We start from the raw sequence: 15,555 nt of genomic DNA, 5'->3' as shown, positions 1-15,555 counted from the left end.
GTTAAGGTCTTAACTCTTACTCTGGCCTAATTGCTCAGGTCTTAGACTCGTACTCTGGCCTAATGGTTAAGATCTTAACTCTTACTCTTGCCTAATAGCTAAGATCTTAACTCTTACTCTGGCCTAATAGCTAAGGTCTTAGACTCGTACTCTGGCCTACTGGTTAAGGTCTTAACTCTTACTCTGTCCTAATAGCTAAGGTCTTAGACTTATACTATGGCCTACAGGTTAAGGTCTTAACTCTTACTCTGGCCTACTGGTTAAGGTCTTAACTCTTGCTCTGGCCTAATGGTTAAGGTCTTAACTCTTACTCTGGCCTAATAGCTAAGGTCTTAACTCTTACTCTGGCCTAATAGCTAAGGTCTTAGACTCGTACTATGGCTTACAGGTTAAGGTCTTAACTCTTACTCTGGCCTAATAGCTAAGGTCTTAGACTCTTACTCTGGCCTACAGGTTAAGGATTTATCTCTTACTCTGGCCTAATAGCTAAGGTCTTAACTCTTACTCTGGCCTACTGGTTAAGGTCTTAGACTCCTACTCTCGCCTAATAGCTAAGGTCTTAACTCTTTCTCTGGCCTAATAGCTAAGGTCTTAACTCTTACTCTGGCCTAAGAGCTAAGGTCTTAGACTCGTCCTCTGGCCTACTGGTTAAGGTCTTAACTTTTGCTCTGGCCTACTGGTTAAGATCTTAACTCTTACTCTGGCCTAATTTCTAAGGTCTTAGACTCGTACTCTGGCCTACTGGTTAAGGTCTTAACTCTTACTCTGTCCTAATAGCTAAGGTCTTAGACTTATACTATGGCCTACAGGTTAAGGTCTTAACTCTTACTCTGGCCTACTGGTTAAGGTCTTAACTCTTGCTCTGGCCTAATGGTTAAGGTCTTAACTCGTACTCTGGCCTAATAGCTAAGGTCTTAACTCTTATTCTGGCCTAATAGCTAAGGTCCTAGACTCGTACTATGGCTTACAGGTTAAGGTCTTAACTCTTACTCTGGCCTAATAGCTAAGGTCTTAGACTCTTACTCTGGCCTACAGGTTAAGGATTTATCTCTTACTCTGGCCTAATAGCTAAGGTCTTAACTCTTACTCTGGCCTACTGGTTAAGGTCTTAGACTCCTACTCTCGCCTAATAGGTAAGGTCTTAACTCTTTCTCTGGCCTAATAGCTAAGGTCTTAACTCTTACTCTGGCCTAATAGCTAAGGTCTTAGACTCGTCCTCTGGCCTATTGGTTAAGGTCTTAACTCTTGCTCTGGCCTACTGGTTAAGGTCTTAACTCTTACTCTGGCCTAATTTCTAAGGTCTTAGACTCATACTCTGGCCTAATGGTTAAGGTCTTAACTCTTACTCTGGCCTAATAGCTAAGATCTTAACTCTTACTCTGGCCTAATAGCTAAGGTCTTAGACTCGTACTCTGGCCTACTGGTTAAGGTCTTAACTCTTACTCTGGCCTACTGGAAAAGGTCTTAACACTTACTCTGGCCTAATAGCTAAGGTCTTAGACTCGTTCTCTGGCCTAATAGCTAAGGTCTTAACTCTTACTCTGTCCTACTGGTTAAGGTCTTAACTCTTACTCTGGCCTAATAGCTAAGGTCTTAGACTCTTACTCTGGCCTAATAGCTAAGGTCTTAACTCTTACTCTGGCCTAATAGCTAAGGTCTTAACTCTTACTCTGGCCTAATAGCTAAGGTCTTAGACTCATACTTTGGCCTAATAGCTAAGGTCTTAGACTCGTGCTCTGGCCTAATGGTTAAGGTCTTAACTCTTACTCTAGCCTAATAGCTAAGGTCTTAGACTCGTACTCTGGCCTAATGGTTAAGGTCTTGACTCTTACTCTGGCCTACAGGTTAAGGTCTTAACTCTTACTCTGGCCTAATAGCTGAGGTCTTAGACTCTTACTCTGGCCTACTGATTAAGGTCTTAACTCTTAGTCTGGCCTAATAGCTAAGATCTTAACTCTTACTCTGGCCTAATAGCTAAGGTCTTAGACTCGTACTCTGGCCTAATGGTTAAGGTCTTAACTCTTACTCTGGCCTACAGGTTAAGGTCTTAACTCTAACTCTGGCCTAATTGCTAAGGTCTTAGACTCATACTCTGGCCTAATAGCTAAGGTCTTAGACTCTTACTCTGGCCTACAGGTTAAGGTCTTAACTCTTACTCTGACCTAATAGCTAAGGTCTTAGACTCGTACTATGGCCTACAGGTTGAGGTCTTAACTCTTACTCTGGCCTACTGGTTAAGGTCTTAACTCTTACTCTGGCCTAATAGCTAAGGTCTTATACTCGTACTCTGGCCTAATGGTTAAGGTCTTAACTCTTACTCTGGCCTAATAGCTAAGGTCTTAGACTCGTACTATGGCCTACAGGTTAAGGTCTTAACTCTTACTCTGGCCTACTGGTTAAGGTCTTAACTCTTACTCTGGCCTAATAGCTAAGGTCTTAACTCTTACTCTGGCCTAATAGCTAAGGTCTTAACTCTTTCTCTGGCCTAATAGCTAAGATCTTAACTCTTACTCTGGCCTAATAGCTAAGGTCTTAGACTCGTACTCTGGCCTACTGGTTAAGGTCTTAACTCTTACTCTGGCCTAATTGCTAAGGTCTTAGACTCGTACTCTGGCCTAATGGTTAAGGTCTTAACTCTTACTCTTTCCTAATAGCTAAGATCTTAACTCTTACTCTGGCCTAATAGCTAAGGTCTTAGACTCGTACTCTGGCCTACTGGTTAAGGTCTTAACTCTTACTCTGGCCTACTGGAAAAGGTCTTAACACTTACTCTGGCCTAATAGCTAAGGTCTTAGACTCGTTCTCTGGCCTAATAGCTAAGGTCTTAACTCTTACTCTGTCCTACTGGTTAAGGTCTTAACTCTTACTCTGGCCTAATAGCTAAGGTCTAAGAATCTTACTCTGGCCTACAGGTTAAGGTCTTAACTCTTACTCTGGCCTACTGGTTAAGGTCTTAACTCTTACTCTGGCGTAATAGCTAAGGTCTTATTTCTTACTCTGGCCTAATAGCTAAGGTCTTAGACTCATACTCTGGCCTAATAGCTAAGGTCTTAGACTCGTGCTCTGGCCTAATGGTTAAGGTCTTAACTCTTACTCTGGCCTAATAGCTAAGGTCTTAGACTCGTACTCTGGCCTAATGGTTAAGGTCTTAACTCTTACTCTGGCCTACAGGTTAAGGTCTTAACTCTTACTCTGGCCTACTGGTTAAGGACTTAACTCTTACTCTGGCCTAATAGCTAAGGTCTTAGACTCATACTCTGGCCTAATAGCTAAGGTCTTAGACTCGTGATCTGGCCTAATGGTTAAGGTCTTAACTCTTACTCTGGCCTAATAGCTATGGTCTTAGACTCGTACTCTGGCCTAATGGTTAAGGTCTTAGACTCATACTCTGGCCTAATAGCTAAGGTCTTAGACTCGTGCTCTAGCCTAATGTTTAAGGTCTTAACTCTTACTCTGGCCTAATAGCTAAGGTCTTAGACTCGTACTGTGGCCTAATGGTTAAGGTCTTAACTCTTACTCTGGCCTACAGGTTAAGGTCTTAACTCTTACTCTGGCCTAATAGCTAAGGTCTTAGACTCGTAATCTGGCCTAATGATTAAGGTCTTAACTCTTACTCTGGCCTAATAGCTAAGATCTTAACTCTTACTCTGGCCTAATAGCTAAGGTCTTAGACTCGTACTCTGGCCTACTGGTTAAGGTCTTAACTCTTACTCTGGCCTAATTGCTAAGGTCTTAGACTCGTACTCTGGCCTAATGGTTAAGATCTTAACTCTTACTCTGGCCTAATAGCTAAGATCTTAACTCTTACTCTGGCCTAATAGCTAAGGTCTTAGACTCGTACTCTGGCCTACTGGTTAAGGTCTTAACTCTTACTCTGTCCTAATAGCTAAGGTCTTAGACTCGCACTATGGCCTACAGTTTAAGGTCTTAACTCTTACTCTGGCCTAATAGCTAAGGTCTTAGACTTGTACTCTGGCCTACTGGTTAAGGTCTTAACTCTTACTCTGGCCTAATGGTTAAGGTCTTAACTCTTACTCTGGCCTAATAGCTAAGGTCTTAACTCTTACTCTGGCCTAATAGCTAAGGTCTTAGACTCGTACTATGGCCTACAGGTTAAGGTCTTAACTCTTACTCTGGCCTAATAGCTAAGGTCTTAGACTCTTACTCTGGCCTACAGGTTAAGGATTTAACTCTTACTCTGGCCTAATAGCTAAGGTCTTAACTCTTACTCTGGCCTACTGGTTAAGGTCTTAGACTCCTACTCTCGCCTAATAGCTAAGGTCTTAACTCTTTCTCTGGCCTAATAGCTAAGGTCTTAACTCTTACTCTGGCCTAATAGCTAAGGTCTTAGACTCGTCCTCTGGCCTACTGGTTAAGGTCTTATCTCTTGCTCTGGCCTACTGGTTAAGGTCTTAACTCTTACTCTGGCCTAATTGCTAAGGTCTTAGACTCGTACTCTGGCCTAATGGTTAAGGTCTTAACTCTTACTCTGGCCTAATAGCTAAGATCTTAACTCTTACTCTGGCCTAATAGCTAAGGTCTTAGACTCGTACTCTGGCCTACTGGTTAAGGTATTAACTCTTAGTCTGGCCTACTGGAAAAGGTCTTAACACTTACTCTGGCCTAATAGCTAAGGTCTTAGACTCGTTCTCTGGCCTAATAGCTAAGGTCTTAACTCTTACTCTGTCCTACTGGTTAAGGTCTTAACTCTTACTCTGGCCTAATAGCTAAGGTCTTAGACTCTTACTCTGGCCTACAGGTTAAGGTCTTAACTCTTACTCTGGCCTACTGGTTAAGGTCTTAACTCTTACTCTGGCCTAATAGCTAAGGTCTTAACTCGTACTCTGGCCTAATGGTTAAGGTCTTAACTCTTACTCTGGCCTACTGGTTAAGGTCTTATCTCTTACTCTGGCCTAATAGCTAAGGTCTTAACTCTTACTCTGGCCTTATAGCTAAGGTCTTAACTCTTACTCTGGCCTAATAGCTAAAGTCTTAGACTCATACTCTGGCCTAATAGCTAAGGTCTTAGACTCGTGCTCTGGCCTAATGGTTAAGGTCTTAACTCTTACTCTGGCCTAATAGCTAATGTCTTAGACTCGTACTCTGGCCTAATGGTTAAGGTCTTAACTCTTACTCTGGCCTACAGGTTAAGGTCTTAACTCTTAGTCTGGCCTAATAGCTAAGATCTTAACTCTTATTCTGGCCTAATAGTTAAGGTCTTAGACTCGTACTCTGGCCTAATGGTTAAGGTCTTAACTCTTACTCTGGCCTACATGTTAAGGTCTTAACTCTTACTCTGGCCTAATTGCTGAGGTCTTAGACTCGTAATCTGGCCTAATGATTAAGGTCTTAACTCTTACTCTGGCCTAATAGCTAAGATCTTAGCTCTTACTCTGGCCTAATAGCTAAAGTCTTAGACTCGTACTCTGGCCTACTGGTTAAGGTCTTAACTCTAACTCTGGCCTAATTGCTAAGGTCTTAGACTCGTACTCTGGCCTAATGGTTAAGGTCTTAACTCTTACTCTGGCCTACAGGTTAAGGTCTTAACTCTTACTCTGGCCTAATAGCTAAGGTCTTAGACTCGTAATCTGGCCTAATGATTAAGGTCTTAACTCTTACTCTGGCCTAATAGCTAAGATCTTAGCTCTTACTCTGGCCTAATAGCTAAAGTCTTAGACTCGTACTCTGGCCTACTGGTTAAGGTCTTAATTCTTGCTCTGGCCTACTGGTTAAGGTCTTAACTCTGGCCTAATTGCTAAGGTCTTAGACTCGTACTCTGGCCTAATGGTTAAGGTCTTAACTCTTACTCTGGCCTACAGGTTAAGGTCTTAACTCTTACTCTGGCCTAATAGCTAAGGTCTTAGACTCGTAATCTGGCCTAATGATTAAGGTCTTAACTCTTACTCTGGCCTAATAGCTAAGGTCTTAGACTCGTAATCTGGCCTAATGATTAAGGTCTTAACTCTTACTCTGGCCTAATAGCTAAGGTCTTAGATTCGTACTATGGCCTACAGGTTAAGGTCTTAACTCTTACTCTGGCCTACTGGGTAAGATCTTAACTCTTACTCTGGCCTACTGGTTAAGGTCTTAACTCTTACTCTGGCCTTATAGCTAAGGTCTTAACTCTTACTCTGGCCAACTGGTTAAGGTCTTAAATCTTACTCTGGCCTACTGGTTAAGGTCTTAACTCTTACTCTGGCCTAATAGTCAAGGTCTTAGACTCGTACTTTGGCCTACAGGTTAAGGTCTTAACTCTTACTCTAGCCTAATAGCTAAGGTCTTAGACTCGTAATCTGGCCTAATAGCTAAGGTCTTAACTCTTACTCTGGCCAAATAGCTAAGGTCTTAACTCTTACTCTGGCCTAATAGCTAAGGTCTTAGACTCGAACTCTGGCCTAATGTTTAAGGTCTTAACTCTTACTCTGGCCTAATAGCTAAGGTCTTAACTCTTTCTCTGGCCTAATAGCTATGGTCTTAACTCTTACTCTGGCCTAATAGCTAAGGTCTTAGACTCGTACTCTGACCTAATGGTTAAGGTCTTAACTCTTACTCTGGCCTAATAGCTAAGGTCTTAGACTCGTCCTCTGGCCTACTGGTTAAGGTCTTAACTCTTGCTCTGGCCTACTGGTTAAGGTCTTAACTCTAACTCTGGCCTAATTGCTAAGGTCTTAAACTCGTACTCTGGCCTAATGTTTAAGGTCTTAACTCTTACTCTGGCCTAATAGCTAAGATCTTAACTCTTACTCTGGCCTAATAGCTAAGGTCTTAGACTCGTACTCTGGCCTACTGGTTAAGGTCTTAACTCTTACTCTGGCCTACTGGAAAAGGTCTTAACACTTACTCTGGCCTAATAGCTAAGGTCTTAGACTCTTTCTCTGGCCTAATAGCTAAGGTCTTAACTCTTACTCTGTCCTACTGGTTAAGGTCTTAACTCTTACTCTGGCCTAATAGCTAAGGTCTTAGACTCTTACTCTGGCCTACAGGTTAAGGTCTTAACTCTTACTCTGGCCTACTGGTTAAGGTCTTAACTCTTACTCTGGCCTAATAGCTAAGGTCTTAACTCTTACTCTGGCCTAATAGCTAAGGTCTTAGACTCATACTCTGGCCTAATGGTTAAGGTCTTAACTCTTACTCTGGCCTACAGGTTAAGGTCTTAACTCTTACTCTGGCCTAATAGCTAAGGTCTTAGACTCGTAATCTGGCCTAATGATTAAGGTCTTAACTCTTACTCTGGCCTAATAGCTAAGATCTTAACTCTTACTCTGGCCTAATAGCTAAGGTCTTAGACTCGTACTCTGGCCTACTGGTTAAGGTCTTAACTCTTACTCTGGCCTAATTGCTCAGGTCTTAGACTCGTACTCTGGCCTAATGGTTAAGATCTTAACTCTTACTCTTGCCTAATAGCTAAGATCTTAACTCTTACTCTGGCCTAATAGCTAAGGTCTTAGACTCGTACTCTGGCCTACTGGTTAAGGTCTTAACTCTTACTCTGTCCTAATAGCTAAGGTCTTAGACTTATACTATGGCCTACAGGTTAAGGTCTTAACTCTTACTCTGGCCTACTGGTTAAGGTCTTAACTCTTGCTCTGGCCTAATGGTTAAGGTCTTAACTCTTACTCTGGCCTAATAGCTAAGGTCTTAACTCTTACTCTGGCCTAATAGCTAAGGTCTTAGACTCGTACTATGGCTTACAGGTTAAGGTCTTAACTCTTACTCTGGCCTAATAGCTAAGGTCTTAGACTCTTACTCTGGCCTACAGGTTAAGGATTTATCTCTTACTCTGGCCTAATAGCTAAGGTCTTAACTCTTACTCTGGCCTACTGGTTAAGGTCTTAGACTCCTACTCTCGCCTAATAGCTAAGGTCTTAACTCTTTCTCTGGCCTAATAGCTAAGGTCTTAACTCTTACTCTGGCCTAAGAGCTAAGGTCTTAGACTCGTCCTCTGGCCTACTGGTTAAGGTCTTAACTCTTGCTCTGGCCTACTGGTTAAGATCTTAACTCTTACTCTGGCCTAATTTCTAAGGTCTTAGACTCGTACTCTGGCCTACTGGTTAAGGTCTTAACTCTTACTCTGTCCTAATAGCTAAGGTCTTAGACTTATACTATGGCCTACAGGTTAAGGTCTTAACTCTTACTCTGGCCTACTGGTTAAGGTCTTAACTCTTGCTCTGGCCTAATGGTTAAGGTCTTAACTCTTACTCTGGCCTAATAGCTAAGGTCTTAACTCTTATTCTGGCCTAATAGCTAAGGTCCTAGACTCGTACTATGGCTTACAGGTTAAGGTCTTAACTCTTACTCTGGCCTAATAGCTAAGGTCTTAGACTCTTACTCTGGCCTACAGGTTAAGGATTTATCTCTTACTCTGGCCTAATAGCTAAGGTCTTAACTCTTACTCTGGCCTACTGGTTAAGGTCTTAGACTCCTACTCTCGCCTAATAGGTAAGGTCTTAACTCTTTCTCTGGCCTAATAGCTAAGGTCTTAACTCTTACTCTGGCCTAATAGCTAAGGTCTTAGACTCGTCCTCTGGCCTATTGGTTAAGGTCTTAACTCTTGCTCTGGCCTACTGGTTAAGGTCTTAACTCTTACTCTGGCCTAATTTCTAAGGTCTTAGACTCATACTCTGGCCTAATTGTTAAGGTCTTAACTCTTACTCTGGCCTAATAGCTAAGATCTAAACTCTTACTCTGGCCTAATAGCTAAGGTCTTAGACTCGTACTCTGGCCTACTGGTTAAGGTCTTAACTCTTACTCTGGCCTACTGGAAAAGGTCTTAACACTTACTCTGGCCTAATAGCTAAGGTCTTAGACTCGTTCTCTGGCCTAATAGCTAAGGTCTTAACTCACGGGTACTCATAGTACGGCCCGCGGGCCGCTGGCGGCCCGCCCGACCTTCATTGGCGGCCCGCGGACCTTGTTGCCATACGAGTCCTTCCTGTAAAGTTTAAACAGAGAAGATGGCCGCAGGAGCATACGTTGTGAATACGTATTCAATACGTATTCACATCGTTTGCTTCTGCGACCATCTTCTCTGCTTATCCTTGCCTCTGATTCGCCTGAGCCTCTGAGACGTCACACCCGGCACCCAGCGCGAAGCACAGGCCCTTTAAAAGTCAGCTGTAACTAGCGCTTTTACAGCTGACTTTTAAAGGACCTTTTAAGAAGCTTCCTGTGTCCGTGGTGTCGACGTCCTCGCAGCTCGCAGCCCCGGAGAATCTTCACTGCAGCCGCTCTGACACCGTTTGTAAAATAAATGAAAACAGTTACAAAGTTTAAAGTAAGTAAATTACACCCGGCCGCCCCCCAGATGGAGCAGAGCATTGAGATATAGATCGTCACGATCTGGTGGTCACACAAATATATTAAAACGTCGGAGCCCTCTTTAAGATTCAGGTCTGAAGACGCAGTTATTACACTGCACAGCGGGTTTGTACGCATCACAGATCAAACATTTTCATCTGATGTCAACACAATTTCAACTAGCAGCGGGTTGAAGCGAATGAGTCTAAACATGTATGCAATGAATCGCTCTCTATGTTTGCTATCTTTCAGTTTCACACTTTGAACGGCTGTTATTTTGCAAACTTTTGTCATATTTCTAAGAATGTCTTACTTTTTTTTCGATTAGATCCCTTGATATTAATCCAAAATTCTTTACTGTCTCCAAAAGTACTGTTTTTTTAATGGGGGCTGCATTGCCTGCTGGTGTACGTCATCTTGAGGTTATATCCGTGTTCCTGTTTTTCAGTGCATCATTGACAGCTGTTTGCGTGCCATTTATATTTGGATGCTATTTCAACTGGATGTTCAATGTTTGTGTTTCTCTCTGGCGTGTCAGGTGCTCCAATGTCCTCTGCGCGTGCCTCTCGCTATATATTGCGAACACACAATTAAAACTGGGAGGTGTGGGTAAAGATTTTATCGAGCTAACTGGCCCCTTGCTATTGGGACATACAGCAAAGTTGATTTTGGAATTATGCACAATAGAACTATGGCAAGGTGGAATACTGAGAGCAGCAGCCTCTGAGCTGAATGTCATGTGGGCGGTAATTGTGTCCAATGCTCCGTTTGTAGCCCCATGGTGGCCACCTGCATGTGCTAGATCAGGGTTACTCATAGTACGGGGAGAGAGACAGGGAAAGATAGAGGGAGGGAGACAGAGGGAGGGAGACAGAGGGAGGGAGACGGAGGGAGGGAGACGGAGGGAGGGAGACGGAGGGAGGGAGATGGAGGGAGGGAGATGGAGGGAGGGAGAGGGAGATGGAGGGAGACAGAGGGTGACAGAGGGAGGGAGGGTGACAGAAGGAGGGAGGGAGACAGAGGGAGGGAGAGACAGAGGGAGAGAGACAGAGGGAGAGAGACAGAGGGAGGGAGAGGGAGGGAGAGAGACAGGGAGAGATGGAGGGAGACAGAGAGAGAGACGGAGGGAGGGAGGGAGACAGAGGGAGGGAGGGAGACAGAGGGATGGAGACGGAGGGAGACAGGGAGGGACGGAGACGGAGAGGGAGGGAGGGAGACGGAGAGGGAAGGAGAGGGAGGGAGAGGGGGAGGGAGACAGAGAGAGGAAGACAGAGAGGGGGAGACTGAGAGAGACGGATAGAAGGAGAGAGACGGATAGAAGGAGAGAGGGAGGGAGACGGAGGAGGGAGGGAGACGGAGGACGGAGGGAGACGGAGAAGGGAGGGAGGGAGATAGAGAGAGGGAGAGAGAGAGATATGTGTATGCCGGGTCCGGTGGCTCAGTGGACGAAGGCGTCCGCTGCAGGGACCTGTGTTCCACCTCATGGTCACAGTTTTTTTTGTTGCTCTAGCCCCGCCCCCTCCCCCAATGACCCCGCACCCAAGGTGCGGCCCTTGGCCACAAACCACACTGTAAATTTGGCCCCCAAGAGAAAGTTTGTGAGTACCCCTGTCTTAACTCTTACTCTGTCCTACTGGTTAAGGTCTTAACTCTTACTCTGGCCTAATAGCTAAGGTCTTAGACTCTTACTCTGGCCTAATAGCTAAGGTCTTAACTCTTACTCTGGCCTAATAGCTAAGGTCTTAACTCTTACTCTGGCCTAATAGCTAAGGTCTTAGACTCATACTTTGGCCTAATAGCTAAGGTCTTAGACTCGTGCTCTGGCCTAATGGTTAAGGTCTTAACTCTTACTCTAGCCTAATAGCTAAGGTCTTAGACTCGTACTCTGGCCTAATGGTTAAGGTCTTGACTCTTACTCTGGCCTACAGGTTAAGGTCTTAACTCTTACTCTGGCCTAATAGCTGAGGTCTTAGACTCTTACTCTGGCCTACTGATTAAGGTCTTAACTCTTAGTCTGGCCTAATAGCTAAGATCTTAACTCTTACTCTGGCCTAATAGCTAAGGTCTTAGACTCGTACTCTGGCCTAATGGTTAAGGTCTTAACTCTTACTCTGGCCTACAGGTTAAGGTCTTAACTCTAACTCTGGCCTAATTGCTAAGGTCTTAGACTCATACTCTGGCCTAATAGCTAAGGTCTTAGACTCTTACTCTGGCCTACAGGTTAAGGTCTTAACTCTTACTCTGACCTAATAGCTATGGTCTTAGACTCGTACTATGGCCTACAGGTTGAGGTCTTAACTCTTACTCTGGCCTACTGGTTAAGGTCTTAACTCTTACTCTGGCCTAATAGCTAAGGTCTTATACTCGTACTCTGGCCTAATGGTTAAGGTCTTAACTCTTACTCTGGCCTAATAGCTAAGGTCTTAGACTCGTACTATGGCCTACAGGTTAAGGTCTTAACTCTTACTCTGGCCTACTGGTTAAGGTCTTAACTCTTACTCTGGCCTAATAGCTAAGGTCTTAACTCTTACTCTGGCCTAATAGCTAAGGTCTTAACTCTTTCTCTGGCCTAATAGCTAAGATCTTAACTCTTACTCTGGCCTAATAGCTAAGGTCTTAGACTCGTACTCTGGCCTACTGGTTAAGGTCTTAACTCTTACTCTGGCCTAATTGCTAAGGTCTTAGACTCGTACTCTGGCCTAATGGTTAAGGTCTTAACTCTTACTCTTTCCTAATAGCTAAGATCTTAACTCTTACTCTGGCCTAATAGCTAAGGTCTTAGACTCGTACTCTGGCCTACTGGTTAAGGTCTTAACTCTTACTCTGGCCTACTGGAAAAGGTCTTAACACTTACTCTGGCCTAATAGCTAAGGTCTTAGACTCGTTCTCTGGCCTAATAGCTAAGGTCTTAACTCTTACTCTGTCCTACTGGTTAAGGTCTTAACTCTTACTCTGGCCTAATAGCTAAGGTCTAAGAATCTTACTCTGGCCTACAGGTTAAGGTCTTAACTCTTACTCTGGCCTACTGGTTAAGGTCTTAACTCTTACTCTGGCGTAATAGCTAAGGTCTTATTTCTTACTCTGGCCTAATAGCTAAGGTCTTAGACTCATACTCTGGCCTAATAGCTAAGGTCTTAGACTCGTGCTCTGGCCTAATGGTTAAGGTCTTAACTCTTACTCTGGCCTAATAGCTAAGGTCTTAGACTCGTACTCTGGCCTAATGGTTAAGGTCTTAACTCTTACTCTGGCCTACAGGTTAAGGTCTTAACTCTTACTCTGGCCTACTGGTTAAGGACTTAACTCTTACTCTGGCCTAATAGCTAAGGTCTTAGACTCATACTCTGGCCTAATAGCTAAGGTCTTAGACTCGTGATCTGGCCTAATGGTTAAGGTCTTAACTCTTACTCTGGCCTAATAGCTATGGTCTTAGACTCGTACTCTGGCCTAATGGTTAAGGTCTTAGACTCATACTCTGGCCTAATAGCTAAGGTCTTAGACTCGTGCTCTAGCCTAATGTTTAAGGTCTTAACTCTTACTCTGGCCTAATAGCTAAGGTCTTAGACTCGTACTGTGGCCTAATGGTTAAGGTCTTAACTCTTACTCTGGCCTACAGGTTAAGGTCTTAACTCTTACTCTGGCCTAATAGCTAAGGTCTTAGACTCGTAATCTGGCCTAATGATTAAGGTCTTAACTCTTACTCTGGCCTAATAGCTAAGATCTTAACTCTTACTCTGGCCTAATAGCTAAGGTCTTAGACTCGTACTCTGGCCTACTGGTTAAGGTCTTAACTCTTACTCTGGCGTAATTGCTAAGGTCTTAGACTCGTACTCTGGCCTAATGGTTAAGATCTTAACTCTTACTCTGGCCTAATAGCTAAGATCTTAACTCTTACTCTGGCCTAATAGCTAAGGTCTTAGACTCGTACTCTGGCCTACTGGTTAAGGTCTTAACTCTTACTCTGTCCTAATAGCTAAGGTCTTAGACTCGCACTATGGCCTACAGTTTAAGGTCTTAACTCTTACTCTGGCCTAATAGCTAAGGTCTTAGACTTGTACTCTGGCCTACTGGTTAAGGTCTTAACTCTTACTCTGGCCTAATGGTTAAGGTCTTAACTCTTACTCTGGCCTAATAGCTAAGGTCTTAACTCTTACTCTGGCCTAATAGCTAAGGTCTTAGACTCGTACTATGGCCTACAGGTTAAGGTCTTAACTCTTACTCTGGCCTAATAGCTAAGGTCTTAGACTCTTCCTCTGGCCTACAGGTTAAGGATTTAACTCTTACTCTGGCCTAATAGCTAAGGTCTTAACTCTTACTCTGGCCTACTGGTTAAGGTCTTAGACTCCTACTCTCGCCTAATAGCTAAGGTCTTAACTCTTTCTCTGGCCTAATAGCTATGGTCTTAACTCTTACTCTGGCCTAATAGCTAAGGTCTTAGACTCGTCCTCTGGCCTACTGGTTAAGGTCTTATCTCTTGCTCTGGCCTACTGGTTAAGGTCTTAACTCTTACTCTGGCCTAATTGCTAAGGTCTTAGACTCATACTCTGGCCTAATGGTTAAGGTCTTAACTCTTACTCTGGCCTAATAGCTAAGATCTTAACTCTTACTCTGGCCTAATAGCTAAGGTCTTAGACTCGTACTCTGGCCTACTGGTTAAGGTATTAACTCTTAGTCTGGCCTACTGGAAAAGGTCTTAACACTTACTCTGGCCTAATAGCTAAGGTCTTAGACTCGTTCTCTGGCCTAATAGCTAAGGTCTTAACTCTTACTCTGTCCTACTGGTTAAGGTCTTAACTCTTACTCTGGCCTAATAGCTAAGGTCTTAGACTCTTACTCTGGCCTACAGGTTAAGGTCTTAACTCTTACTCTGGCCTACTGGTTAAGGTCTTAACTCTTACTCTGGCCTAATAGCTAAGGTCTTAACTCGTACTCTGGCCTAATGGTTAAGGTCTTAACTCTTACTCTGGCCTACAGGTTAAGGTCTTAACTCTAACTCTGGCCTAATTGCTAAGGTCTTAGACTCATACTCTGGCCTAATAGCTAAGGTCTTAGACTCTTACTCTGGCCTACAGGTTAAGGTCTTAACTCTTACTCTGACCTAATAGCTAAGGTCTTAGACTCGTACTATGGCCTACAGGTTGAGGTCTTAACTCTTACTCTGGCCTACTGGTTAAGGTCTTAACTCTTACTCTGGCCTAATAGCTAAGGTCTTATACTCGTACTCTGGCCTAATGGTTAAGGTCTTAACTCTTACTCTGGCCTAATAGCTAAGGTCTTAGACTCGTACTATGGCCTACAGGTTAAGGTCTTAACTCTTACTCTGGCCTACTGGTTAAGGTCTTAACTCTTACTCTGGCCTAATAGCTAAGGTCTTAACTCTTACTCTGGCCTAATAGCTAAGGTCTTAACTCTTTCTCTGGCCTAATAGCTAAGATCTTAACTCTTACTCTGGCCTAATAGCTAAGGTCTTAGACTCGTACTCTGGCCTACTGGTTAAGGTCTTAACTCTTACTCTGGCCTAATTGCTAAGGTCTTAGACTCGTACTCTGGCCTAATGGTTAAGGTCTTAACTCTTACTCTTTCCTAATAGCTAAGATCTTAACTCTTACTCTGGCCTAATAGCTAAGGTCTTAGACTCGTACTCTGGCCTACTGGTTAAGGTCTTAACTCTTACTCTGGCCTACTGGAAAAGGTCTTAACACTTACTCTGGCCTAATAGCTAAGGTCTTAGACTCGTTCTCTGGCCTAATAGCTAAGGTCTTAACTCTTACTCTGTCCTACTGGTTAAGGTCTTAACTCTTACTCTGGCCTAATAGCTAAGGTCTAAGAATCTTACTCTGGCCTACAGGTTAAGGTCTTAACTCTTACTCTGGCCTACTGGTTAAGGTCTTAACTCTTACTCTGGCGTAATAGCTAAGGTCTTATTTCTTACTCTGGCCTAATAGCTAAGGTCTTAGACTCATACTCTGGCCTAATAGCTAAGGTCTTAGACTCGTGCTCTGGCCTAATGGTTAAGGTCTTAACTCTTACTCTGGCCTAATAGCTAAGGTCTTAGACTCGTACTCTGGCCTAATGGTTAAGGTCTTAACTCTTACTCTGGCCTACAGGTTAAGGTCTTAACTCTAACTCTGGCCTACTGGTTAAGGACTTAACTCTTACTCTGGCCTAATAGCTAAGGTCTTAGACTCATACTCTGGCCTAATAGCTAAGGTCTTAGACTCGTGATCTGGCCTAATGGTTAAGGTCTTAACTCTTACTCTG

Source organism: Triturus cristatus, chromosome 2_1 (genome assembly GCF_964204655.1).
Source record: "Triturus cristatus chromosome 2_1, aTriCri1.1, whole genome shotgun sequence".
NCBI classification, from domain to species: Eukaryota; Metazoa; Chordata; class Amphibia; order Caudata; family Salamandridae; genus Triturus; species Triturus cristatus.
This window is presented reverse-complemented; position numbering follows the sequence as displayed.